Raw genomic sequence first — 13,606 nt, 5'->3', positions numbered from 1 at the left:
CCACAAAAAAGAGTGTAGTATTATTATTACCATCATCATTATTATTATCATTATTATGATTATTATTAGATTAAATATTAAATATTAATGTGTTTTTCCCTTTTAAATAAAGCTGTTTTTGAAGAGCCCTAACAATCACCACCCCCCACATTTTGGCTCTCCTCTGTGGGTTCTGAGTGCCAGACCTGATCTCCCAAAAAATCTCAAAGAGAACAGAACAAAAGCAGATTAAACCTCGATTTTTTTTCCCTTTAAAATCCAATTTGACCCAAAGGCCTCCGGTTTGCTGCCAATTCCAGCCACACCTGAGGCATCCAGGGGGAGTTTGGATCCCTGGGCCTCAGAGCTCCTCCAGGAATTCCTGGTTTGGATCCCCCCGTGGAATTTCTTGTCACATTTTAGCATTTCAGTCTGATTGATGGTGTTTGCTTTGGTTTAATGAGGCCTCAGCTGGGATAAAAGGATGGAAAAGCCCAGCTGAATATTGATATTTCAGATATTTCAGTCACAGCAGCCCTTGAGGCCCACAGCCAGGTGGGTTCAGAAATGAGCGTGCAGAGCTCCACATCTGAGCAGAACTAAAAAAAAGAATTAAAAAGCTGCAATTTCTTCCTCCTGGAATAAACTGGGAGATCAGGATCCATTTTTTATGTGTGCTGTGGCTGCTGTCACATTTCCCTGCCATAATCAGGTTTTTGCATCCTCCGATTTCATGCCCGTCTCTGACTGAAATGAAAGATTTCATCAACAAAAACACAGACCCTCAGTGGAAAAACAGATTTATTCTTATTTCTGGATGGAAATATCAGTGAGGGATCAAACGCTGTCCTTTGGAGCAGATCTCCAAAGCCATGCTCAGCACCCAGAAAACCAAATCACAAATAAATCAGGTAATTTATGGCAGCATCCACAACTTTCCCTCCCTAATGCTAATTGGATCGATACAGAAAAACACTGGAGGGATTTTTTTTCTTGCCCAATGATCAGCTCATCAGCAAAGCGTTCATCAATAGCTGACATTTGCTTTAGCAGGAGGAAATGGCTCCAGGAGATAATTAAACCTCGCTGCTCTCTGGTTTGGGGGAGCCTTTCCCCTCTCCCTTCTCCATTTCCAATTAAGGAATTCCTGATATGAGCAGGTGGAATTTCCTGCTGGTGGATGAGCAAAAATGAGATTTATCAGAGAAATCCCAGCTCTGCCACCGTGGGATTAGAGGGAACAGCCCCAGGTAACCTCTTTTTGTGCGGTGCCCCCAAATTTTGTGCAGTGCCCTCAATTTTTGTGTAATGTTCCCAGATTTTTGTGCAATGTCCTCAAATCTTTGTGCATTGCCCCCAATTTTTGTGCAGTGCCCCCAATTTTTGCACAGTGCCTCCCAGTTTTTGCACAATGACCCCCAGTTTTTGTGCAGTGTCCCCCAGTTTTTGTGCAATGGCCCCAAATTTTGTGCAATGTCTCCAAATTTTTGTGCAGTGCCCTCCAACTTGGCACAATGCCTCCCAATTTTTGTGCAATGTCTCCAGTTTTTGTGCAATGTCCTCAAATTTTTGTGCAGTGCTTCCTAATTTTTGCACAATGCCTCTCAATTTTTGTGCAGCGCCCCCAAATTTTTGTGCAGTGCCCCCCAAATTTTGTGCAGTGCCCCCCAATTTCTGTGCAGTGCCCCCCAAATTGCAGCTCCTGTCCCTGGCACAGCCTCAGCTGCACGGGGACGTTCAGGTGCCAAACCCCGGAGGGACAGGACAGGTTTGGGTGGGTGGGAGCCCCAAATGCTCTGGGACACCTCCCCTGTCCCAGATTGCTCCAAGCCTGGATCCTGAGGACACCACCCCTGCCGTGCTCGCTCTTCACGCATCCCCAGCCACAACAACAACTGTTTTACTACAGAGAGCAAGAGGAAAGGAGAAAAGCTGCTCCCTCCCACCCCGCTGCAGCAGAATCATGCCAGAAGCGCTGACAGGACACATTTACCCCACACAACCCCCACGGAGCTCCCGAGGGCTGGGGAGGGGCTGCGTTAACGTGGGGGATTGTGAGAGCAGCACCTGGGCCGGCACAAACCCGGCCCTGATTCTCCTCAGGTGTCCCTGCGGAGCTCCCACACGCGGATTCGCCGCTGCTCCGCCCCGGCTGCTGCTGGGGGACATCAATATTTCAGGAGTGGGAGCTGCAGGGAGCGGCAGTCACGCAATGTGTCAGAGGCACTCAGTGCAGGGCAGCGCCTGCGCTCACCCGAGGAGACCCCACTGCTGCCGGGGGTCCCGCTCCGAGCGGATTTCAGGTTTGTCCCCCGGGGAGATGTGGCTCAGCCCTAAAAGACCAAGGCAAATGGAGAAATATTTAGATCATGGTGAGGAAAACCTTCCTCCCTTGGGCCTTTGCAGCCATGTGTTAATAATTCTTGGGTTTTGTTGTTCCATCGCTTTGTTCAGTTTATGTCAGCCCCTGTTCACCATGGATGCACCCCCTGGAATGTTCTTCCTTCCCTTGGACCCCGCTGGGTTGATTTTGCCCCCGTGTTCCCCCCCTGTGTCCCCATTTGTCCCCCCTGGTTCGTATTTGCCCCTCTGCACCATTTTCCCCATCCCCATTGGACCCTGACCCTCAGAACCGCCCAATTGTCTCCCAAAGAGAATCACATTTACAAACGTCACAAGGTGGCCTTGGACATGGCAGGGGTGACACTGCACAATTTAAGGTCCCTTCCAACCCAACCCCTCCCAACCCAAAAAATCCAAACCAAACCAAACCAACCCAACCCAACCCAACCCAACCCAACCCAAACCAAACCAAACCAAACCAACACAAAACAACCCAACCCAACCCAACCCAACCCAAACCAAACCAAACCAAACCAAACCAAACCCACCAAACCCAAACCAACCAAACCAAACCAAACCAAACCAAACCAAACCAAACCAAACCAAACCATCCCAACCAAAACCAAACCATCCCAACCAAACCATCCCAACCAAAACCAAACCATCCCAACCAAAACCAAACCAACCCAACCCAACCCCTCCCAACCCCTCCCATGTTTCCACGATTCTGAGTTTAGGGAAGAGCTCCTGGCGTTCCACAGGGCAGGAACTGGCACGGGAAAGTGACGGAGGGAAAACCAAGCCCAGAACAGGCCAAAGTCATCAGAAATCCGCCCCAGAGCCAGGAACACCGCGCTGGCAGGAGCAGCCACGTCCAGCCGAGGAGGAGCTCTTCCAAGAGCAATTTCCATTTGTGTTATTAATAAAAACCTCTCAGCCAGGAGGAAAATTGATCCCATCCTCAGCAGAGTAAAATCCAATCAAGCTCCACAAGGTGACATCTCCAAAGGCCTTCATTAAGAGGGTGGTGTTTAATTAAAGGCCTGTGCACTGCAGCTGGAAGAGGAAGCTCCTGATTAGGACAAAATGATGTCACTTTTGGGGGTGTTTCTCCCAAGAGAAACACAAAGTGTTCGTCATGGAAACCACGGGGAAGGACAGAGGGTTCAGGGAACCTCTGGCTTTGTTTCCATCTGGAAAACCTTGGATTGTCTGCTCAGAAACCAAGGGAGAGGATCTGGGGGTGGTTGATTCATAGCAACAGGGACACTCCTGTACCTGTAACTACAGCACCCAGGGGTGCAGGGATGGGAGAGGAATCATCTCCCAGTGCTCCTTCCCAAAATACCACCCACCAACACCATGGAGGGCGGAAAATACTTTTTTATGTATATTTTATTCATCTAAAAAGCAGCAAAAAAATGAAGTTATTGGAACAAACCACAAGCCTGGTGCTGTTTTTTCTCACGCTTCACATCCAAGGAGCGAGTCTGAGGGTTTGGAAGATCAGGAATCATTGTGGGAAAGGCATTTTGCTGTTCCCAACTCAGGAGGAAGAGGAGGAACAGCGCCAAATTTGCTCCCAGCCCCAGGGAGTTCCTTGTCTGAGCAGGGGAAGAGGAAAAACTCCCCAGGATTGCACTTGGAAAAAACCTTTACCACGGCTCCTCTGAAGGAAAAAAAAGAGGATAAAACAAAGGATGGGAAACATTTCCCAACAGCAGCAGCAGGACCAGGATTGCTCAGCCCTGAGTGGGCACCGGGTCCCTCAGGATGGGAAATCAAAGGCAGCCAAAAGCAGCCCCAGCCTCATCCCTGGCAGCTATAAAAAGCCCCGTGCTTTAATCAGCCTCCCCAAAGGTTGCTGCTCGACTGGAGGACTCCAAAGCTTTTGATCAAAACAAAAAACCCAACCAGAGCCTCACGGAAAAACCTCGGGGCTGCCTCGGTTCTGCCTCAGCTGTGACATCTTGACCCAAATAATCCCTTCCCTGTGGAGCTCAGCAGGATTTCGTTTTCTCCTGGGCAGAGGCAGCAGAGTGAGGCTGGGGAGAGGCAGAAATGCCGGGCCCCAGGCTGGAGCTGATGCAGGAACGGCCCCCAGGGGCTGGATATGGATTTTTGTTTTGTTTTATGGATAATCCCGAGTTTCTCCAATGATTCCCCCCAAATGTTCAGAATAAAAGCAGCATTTCCTCTGGAAATAAAGCAGCAGAGCAGGTTTTGATTGGAAATGAGGATTTATAGAAACATGGAGTGGTTTGGGTTGGAAAGGAGCTGAAAATCATCTTTTTCCACCCCTGCCCTGAACAGGGAACCTTCGCACTGTCCCAGGGTGCTCCAGCCTGGCCTTGGACACTTCCAGGGATCCAGGGGCAGCCACAGCTCCTCTGGGAAAACCTCATTAATCCAGGTGTTAATTAGGGAGTGTCCAAGGCCAGGTTGGAGCACCCTGGGACAGTGGGAGGTGTCCCTGAAAAGATGGGAATGATGAGAATGATCCTGGATATTGTGTGGGGAGCTCACAGCACTTCCAGTGTGGGAAGGGAAAGGAAAATCTGGGAAGTGGAGAGGGATTGGTCCTCAGGGACTGGAATGACAGGACAAGGAGTGACGGGCTCAGCTGGAAAAGGGGAAATTTAGGAAGGAAAAGGAGGAAATCTGTGGAAGGAATTCCCAATGTGAGGGTGGGGCTGGAATTCCCAGATTTTCTGTGGCTGCCCCTGGATCCCTGGCAGTGCCCAAGGCCAGGCTGGAGCCCCCTGGGATCACTGAAGGTGTCCCTGCCCATGGATTTAAGGTCTGCTGGGATTTAAGGTCCCTCCCAACCCAAACCATTCAGGACCCCTCAGGTCCTGAACTTCCAGGGCCACATCCCTGCCCCAAATCCCCCCTGGAGGTGCCGTGGTGAAATCGGAGCTCCTTTACCCAAAGGTCAGCGAAGCTGCCTGAGACTTCCTCCCACACTGAGGCACTGCAAACTCCAATTATTATTTGGAGAGAGTGATATTCTCATTTTTCAGATGAAGGAAATAAATCAGTCTGGTGCCTCTCCAGGGGGAAAAAAAAAAGATCATAATTGAGCTGCTTTTGCAAATCCTGCTTTAATTGTCTTAAGTGGCTCATCCTGACTGTGGATCTCGTCTTCCAAACTGCTCTGCTCCTTCTAGAATTGCCCAAACAAAAAGGATTTTGTCCAAACCTGCTCCTGCACTGGGGTGATCACAGGATTTTGCTGCAGCTGAGATGTTCAGCATCCCACATTTCCCAGAGCAAGGAGTAGAGGAATCAGGATCTGTCCCTCCCCTACACAACCCAAACCCTCCCTGGTGCTCAGGAAATTTGTGTTTCACCCTCCTAATTACCCTTGATGGGGGGAACCACCCAATTAATTTAAGGGAGAGGGCTCAGCACCTTTCCCACAGGATGTCCTGGGCACCAGCAGCACCCAGAACAATATTTAATTAAAGGAATTTAACGAAGCCTGATGAATGATTAATGAGCCTGTGCTGGGATGGAGAAACAATTTGTGGCTCACGTAACAAATCCCCTGCGAGGACACGGCCCTGGCTCGCAGGACACCGACGGGTGACTCTGCTTTTCCTCCTCATCAGCAGAACCCGCTCCTGCAGCTCTGGCTCCTCATGAATTTTTAAAAGCTTCCGTGTCTGTCCTCCCGTGCTCCACACGGCTCCCAAATCGCTCTCCGAATGTCATTAACACGCGCGTTAATTGAGCTGTGATTGGGATTGGCGGTGCTTGCTCAGGTCTGTAAAACCGGCGGGGTTTTTGTGGTCCCCAAAGCAGAACCTCTGGGCTCTGCTCTGCTCCCTCAAAGAGGGAAAACAAAAAATTCCTGCTCTTTTTTCCAAGCTTAAATTCTTTGTTCTGTCTCTCTGTGAGATCATTTGCAGCCCTGAAGATCTTTAATTTCTCCTTTTAATTTACAGCAGTGGCTGCAAAAGCAGAAATGCACAAAAAAACGTTGTTCAAATTCTATAACAGCAACACTGACTTCAAAAAAAATTCAATTTTCCTGCCACATCCATGCCAATCTCCTCTGGGGACAAGTGGGATCATTTCCTACAGGTCAGAAATATTTTGGTTAAGCCGACTCAGGTGCTGAAGTGCAGCAGCTCCAAACTTCAGGTATTACAAAAGGTGATTTTTTTTTTGGAAATAACTCTGCTTTCTCACCTCAATTTAGGTATTTTTCTGCTTTTTGAGTAACTGAGCGTGCTGCAAAGGAAAATCCAGCTTGACCTGGGCCTTCATGGGACCGAAATTAAGCTCAGGTTAATTTGGCTCAGGTTGGAAGGAGCCACTTCTCAAAGCTGCAGCATTTCCCTGGGCTGGGAGAGTGACTCAGAAAAGGACTCATCCCCCAAGTGCTCTCTGCTTTTGGGCTGCTCTGGAACCTTTCTCTTTGTAATTAAAGGAAAAAGAGAGTTTAGAGCTGCCTTGCGAGATCACACAGATCCTGTGTCCTCACCTTTGATTTTCCCTTTTGCTCTTTGCCAGCCAGGAGAATATTCAGGATTAAGTTCCATCCCTGGTTGCTGACACACACTCCAGGCTTGAGAACACAAAATCGATCTCCAGCCCTGCTGAGCCCTTCCTGAGGGCTTTGCAAAGCCTTGCACAGGTAAGAATGGATTCTGCTGGCTTGGGTTGTCCAGGGAGAAGGGCAGAAAATTAAAAAAAAAAAAAAAAAAAAAAAAAAAAATATAAATAACAGCTTATTGAAGAGCACACTGCTTTTAATAATGAGTTTAGAGGAATTTATCAAGGATTTCCTTCCCTGCTGCTCATCTGGTGTTCAACCCAGCCAGGACAGGATCAGTGTCCCTCCAAACCCAAATTGCAGCTGCTGGTTTGGGGACAGGAATCCTCAATAAACAGGGACAGCCCAGCCTGGTTTTTCCCTTTCTCATGAACACGAGGGGATGTGGAAATGGATTTTGTTGAGTGCTGGGAGTTTGGGGCAGCCCTGGTCCAGCACAGCCTGACCTGAGGAGTGACAGCGTGAGGGGGAATGGTTTTAATGGGAAAGAACACTGGGCTAGGGGGGATACTGGGGAGGAATTCCCAGTTTGAGGGTGGGCAGGGATGGAATTCCCAGATTTGCTGTGGCTGCTCCATCCCTGGAAGTGCCCAAGGCCAGGCTGGAGCGCCCTGGGATGGTGGAAGGTGTCCCTGTCCGTGGCAGAGGGTGGAAAAAGAAGATTTTTAGCTCCTTTCCCACCCAAACCATCCCCAAATTCCACGAATGCTCATTCCCAATTGCCCACTGCCAGGGGATGGGCAGCAAATCCCTCCCAGCCAACGCCACGATTCCATCAAGGACAGGTTCCCATTCCATTCCTGGGCATGGAATTCTCCACCACACAACCCCCTCACGTACCCACGGCAGTTTTCCTGTGATTTTTTGAGGCCTCTGCTCTGTTTCCCAGCAGACAAGGCCGTTCCTGGTGATTAACAGGTATTGTTTTGTCAGCTCTCAAACCGGGCTGAGATTTCAGCCGGGCAAAACTCCAAGTGCTGGAGCCTCCAGGCAAAGGCAGCACTCAGCAGAGTGAGGAAGAGCTCCCAGAATCCTGAACTGAGCTCTTTTTTTAATGCTGAATTAAAGGCTTTTATTTATATTTCAGGCTTCTCTTTGCAAGATAATCTCTCAAGTCTGTGTTCTTCCCCCCAAATCCGTGACAAAACCCTGAACTCTGCTCGCTCCGTGCAGACGGGGGAGCAGGGGGCTGGAATTGCCATTGGAAGCTGTAAAGTCACATTTATTTTCAGCTGACTCCGACCTTTCTGCAATCAAACCTCCCTTTTTTCGCTGGTTTTAATACTCGGTGGCTGAGCTTTTATTATCAATAATGCAAAAGGTGTGAGGGAAGCAGGAGCTGGACAAGAGCTGATGGAGGAAATCTGGAGATTTGCTGCACCCCTGACACTCACACATCACCTTTTACAAACATTTCGTGGGCTTAGGTCAAAAAAAAAAAAAAGATATAAAAATTGTTCTCAAGTAACCTAACCCTAACCCTAACCTGAACCCTCTTTGCCATCACCTCCACTCCTTTCCCAGCACTTGAACCCCCCTTTCCCAGAACCTGAACCCCTTTTCCATAACCTGCACCCCTGTTCCATCACTTCCACCCCTTTTCCATCACCTGCACCCCCTTTTCCATCACTTCCCCCCTTTCCCCTCCCCTGCCCCCCTTTCCCATCACCTGCTCCCCTTTCCCAGAATCTGAACCCCTTTTCTATCACCTGCACCCCCTTTTCCATGACTTCCCCCCCTTTCCCCTCCCCTGCCCTCCTTTCCCAGCAGCTGCACCCCTGTTCCATCACCTGAACCCTTTTCCCCTCACCTGAACCCCTTTCCCCTCCCCTGCCCCCCTTTCCCAGAACCTGAACCCCTTTTCCACCACCTCAAACCCCTTTCCGATCACCTGCACCCCCTTTTCCATCACTTCCACCCCTTTTCCATCACCTGCACCCCCTTTTCCACCACCTCAAACCCCTTTTCCATCCCCTGCACCCCCTTTTCCATCACTTCCCCCCTTTCCCTCCCCTGCGCCCTTTCCCGGCTCCCGCAGCCCCGTGCCCGCCCGGCTGGGGCTGAGCAGGATTGTGACAGTGCCACCTACCGCCACCAGCCCAGCTGGTCCCGCTGCCGAAGGGACAAACCGAGACAAAACTGAAATCGGGGGGGTCCCAGGGCGGGAGCAGCTCAGCACAGAGGGACGGCGTTCCCTGAGGAAATGCGATAAAACTGAGGGAAGAGCGGAGCCAAAGTAATTTTTGTGGTAGGGAGACAATAACGGAATGAGTGGAATGCTGCTTTGTGGCAGGAGGGATCTGGATTTCCCCAATCCAGCTGTTTTGGGGGTTCTTTCCTTGCCCAGGTAAAGGACAAAAGCCAGGTGGGAGCGGGACAGGGGGCTCAGGAAGAAAAGGGATGAAGAGAGACTTTGGACAAGGGGTGGAGTGCCAGGACACAGGGAATGGTTTCTCAGGGTTAGATGGGATTTTGGGAAGGAATTCCTGGCTGGGATGGAATTCCAGAGGAGATGGGGCTGCCCCTGGATCCCTGGCAGTGCCCAGGGCCAGGCTGGAGCACCCTGGGGCAGCGGGAGGTGTCCCTGCCATGGCAGGGGTGGCCCTGATGGGATTTCAGTCCCAGCCCCAGCCCCAGTCACAGCTCCAGTCCCAGCTCCAGTCCCAGTTCCAGTCACAGCCCCAGTCACAGCTCCTGTCACAGCTCCTGTCACAGCCCGTCAGGCAGCACAGCCCTGATGAGCCGTGTCCCCAGAAATGTCCCTCCCGGCCCCAAATGAACCCACCCAGCTCGGAGGGGACGGCAGGCCAGGCGTGAACAGCGCTGCTCCTGTTCCTGCTCCAGCTGCTCCCTGTCCTGATCCATGGAATTCAGGGAGAGCTGGAGGATTCTCTGCTCCCATTCCTGCTCCCTGCCCTGCTCCCTGTCCTGTTCCCTGTCCTGATCCATGGAATCCAGGGAGAGCTGGAAGATTCCCTGATCCCATTCCTGCTCCCTGCCCTGCTCCCTGTCCTGCTCCCTGTCCTGCTCCCTGTCCTGATCCATGGAACCCAGGGAGGGCTGGAGAATTCCCTGCTCCTGTTCCTGCTCCGTCTGCTCCCTGTCCTGCTCCCATTCTCTGCTGCCAGCCCCAAAATGAGCTGCAAATGCCCATCAAAGGCTCTGAGCGAAGGGTCACAATTCCTGCTCCACTCCTGACAGAATTCCCAGGAAAACAGGATTAGGGATTCCCCACCAGCAGCACATCCAGCACCCTCCCCATCCACACCTTTCACTTTTCCTCCAAGACAGAAAAATCAGGGTTAAGGCTGGCAGAGCTCTGAGGAGCCTGACTGGGAACTGGCTTTAATTCTGATTATTGATTTGTGCATTAATGTGCCATTACCCCCACAATCTACGGCAGCTGAAACCCAGACAATGTTCAAATTTATTGCTGCCTCCTTTTTTTTTTTCCTCTTGTTAAATCACTTTTATTGTTTCTTCCATCTCCAGAGATGCCTCGTGAACAACCTTCAATCAGACATTAAGGCTTCCAGTCAGGAAAAAATGTTAAGTGTGCAAAAAGCACATTTTTAAATGCATCATTCCCTTGTACATCTTCATAATCTTAAATGGTTTTTGTTCTTGAGGGTTCTTTACCATTAATTCCAGTTTGGCTTTGAGATGCTCAGGAGTTGGGAAGACCAAGGAGACCATGGGAAGTTTCCCATAATTGAGTTTTTCCAGGCTTGAAAATCTTATAAATAATTGTTTTCTGGCCTTAAAAAAAAAAAAATTCAAAATCCTTCTAAATTTGAAGTCTCCTCAGAGCTGCTGTAATTTGAATTCACCTCAGCACAGAAAGGTTTTTTTATTATTTAGGAGTGAATCCTTTGGTTTTCCTGGAGCAGCCATCCAAGGGTTACAGGGAATGCAGCACCTGCCTGGCGAGGCTGCATCTCTGCACAGGCCACGGGAATGGTGCCAAATGAAAATAAATAAATAAATTTTAAAAGGCTGCACAAACTCCTGATGCATTGCAGATAAAATGTAGATCAGGCTGGCACGAGGTGGGAACACACATGTCCTTCCTTCTCCTCTCCTTAGCCCAGGAAAATCTTTTTTTTTTTTAAAAAATAAACTAAAAATTTACTTTTAACAGTGTCTAAAGGCAATTATCCCATAGTAATCCGCAAATCTCAGCGGGTTTTGGTTGTTCCACCCAGCTTTGCTTTCACATTCATGTAAATAATCCATATTTAGGAGTGATACAATCATTTAATTAGGCATCACTCCCGTGTCATTACATTAATTGTTCATTTTGCTGTTGAAACAGCAGCTAATTGTGCTCCATAATTTAATTGTGCGCTGAAATTCCGTGATTTTACCTCAGGAAAATGCAGGAAATCATTTGGAACACAAGGGAAAGGCCAAGACACAGCCAGAAATGTTTTCTCAAAGAAAAAGAAAAAAATAAACCATACTTTCCTCACTTTCTACTTGTTTTCTTTTTTTGTTTGATGATTTTTTAATTTGTTCCAATTCGGAGTTCTTTTTGTATGCAGAGTGATTGATATTACTGCAAACAAACAAAAAAAAATAGAATAAATGAGAGTAATTTTATTAATGAAGAGATAGGAATAAATTAAAATAATTTTATTAATGAAGTGATAGGAAAAATGACATTATTCCTCCTTAATATTATGTAAAATAATTATTTTACATTATTATCATTATTATTATTAAAATAATTTAAATTTAAATATAATAAATTTAAATAATAATTATTATTTTACACTCTTAGGGGCTCAGGAGAGGATCCAGCTCCTCCCGTGCTCCCCTGGACTCTTTTCTCTGTGGATTTAATGCTCTTTGTGTGATCTCCTCACTCCAGCTCACTTTGAAAATACAAACATTTTTCCCTTTTTGTGCCAGATCTCCTCATCCTCCATCAGGAAGCAAACTTGAAATGTTATTTCTGTGAGTTCCTTGATGCCACCAGCTCCCCTGAAGGTTTCCTGCAGCAGGAATTGGAGGAGAAAACCCCCGGGCTCAGCAGGGCGAGCTGAGATGGCTCTGCTGCACCAGCAGTCGATAAATCCCAGCCCTGGCACGCACAGGGGGAGAAAATGTTGGGCTCAGCACGGGCTGGAGCAGAAATGTGGAGTCACTGCTGCTGCAGTGCGTTCATCACACACAATCCCTCGCACAGCGCCAAAAAACTCCTTTTTTTCACACAAAAATTCTCTTTATAAGGGAGAAAAAATGCTCTGCCCTCTGCGTGGATCTGACCAAAATCCCACACGGGGAAAATTCAGCTGCCAAGGCTGGGGTGCTGCTGAGGAGCAGCACTGGGGGGCCCTGGAGGATAAATTCTTACAACAATAAAGGAATTTTCACTCCCAAAGTGCTGGGAAAGCCCCCCTGATCCGTAGGAATAATTGTTCTCCCAAAGCAAAGCCAGGCTTAACAAGCCAGGCCTAACAGGACAGGGAGCTACAGGTGGGGTGGGTGGGACGATGGGGTGATTTTACAGATAAATTAAATACAGACAGGACTAAATATAGGACTAACTTAATATAAGGCTTACTAAATATAGCACTTGCTAAAGATAGGACTAATTAAATTAAATATAGGAGTCATTAAATATAGGACTAGCTCAATATAGCACTAAAGCTCACAGCCCCAAAAATCCTTTGGCTCTGATCTCAGGTTGAAAATAAGATTTCATCCCCTTAAATAGAGAACTCCACAACCCCAGTGAAAGACAAAAACCTCTCTGCTCTACGGTTTGGAAATTTAGATTGAGACTGCTCAGGAAAATAAGATTTCACCCCCCAAAATAGAGAATTCCACAACCCCAGTGAACAACAAAAACCTCTCTGCCCTCCATAATTCTGAAATTTAGATTGAGGCTGCTCAGGATCCCAAAGGAAGTTTCCAGCAGAGCTGAATTCCACTGCTGAGGGTCTGAAGGACTCCAAGATTTTGCTCTGCACCAAATAAAACCCAATTTCTGCTGTGTGGGTAAAGAACGGGAGCCCAGCCCTCGTTAGCGGAGTCCAGCTCCGTGCACAGGCAGAGCCCGGCTGGGCAGGGAATTTTCAGTGGGGGTTGGATGTGGATCCTGCAAGAAAACTGATTTTTATGGGGCCTTAGAGCAAACAGGGTGGGGTGGCAGCAGTTAAATCAGTTTTTGGAAGGTTTTTTTCCGTTCTCCATCCCTCTGTCCATCTCTCCAGGGGTGTTATCCCTCCTCTGGAGCTGCCCCTCAGCCCGTGATGATTTCAGCAGGGGGAGAGGCTGGAACAGTGCTGGAAATCAGGGTTTCAAATATTATTATAATATTATAATATAAATTTTATATATAATATATAAATTTTATTTATAATATATAATATATAATATATAAATTATATATATAATATATAATATATAATATATAATGATATAATGATATAATATTATAACATTATTTAAAATTATTATATAATATTCAAATATTATGTATATAGAGTATTTCCAGAGCCACAGCAGCTCTTCCAACACATCCTGAGCCTGGTTTTGTTCCCCTGGCTGCCCAAATTGACCTCCTGAAGAACATCCCAGGCTGTGACAGGGAAAAGGTACAAAAGGGACCAGGGGTCGACACTTCTGTGTCTCATCCAAGATTTGCTGGCTGGGGCAGGAATTCAGCCCAGACAAAAGAGCTGCAGCTTGTCCCTGGCACTTCCATCACTG

Source organism: Prinia subflava, chromosome 29 (genome assembly GCF_021018805.1).
Source record: "Prinia subflava isolate CZ2003 ecotype Zambia chromosome 29, Cam_Psub_1.2, whole genome shotgun sequence".
NCBI lineage: Eukaryota > Metazoa > Chordata > Aves > Passeriformes > Cisticolidae > Prinia > Prinia subflava.
The sequence above is the reverse complement of the archived record's forward strand: the minus strand, read 5'-3'. Positions refer to the sequence as shown.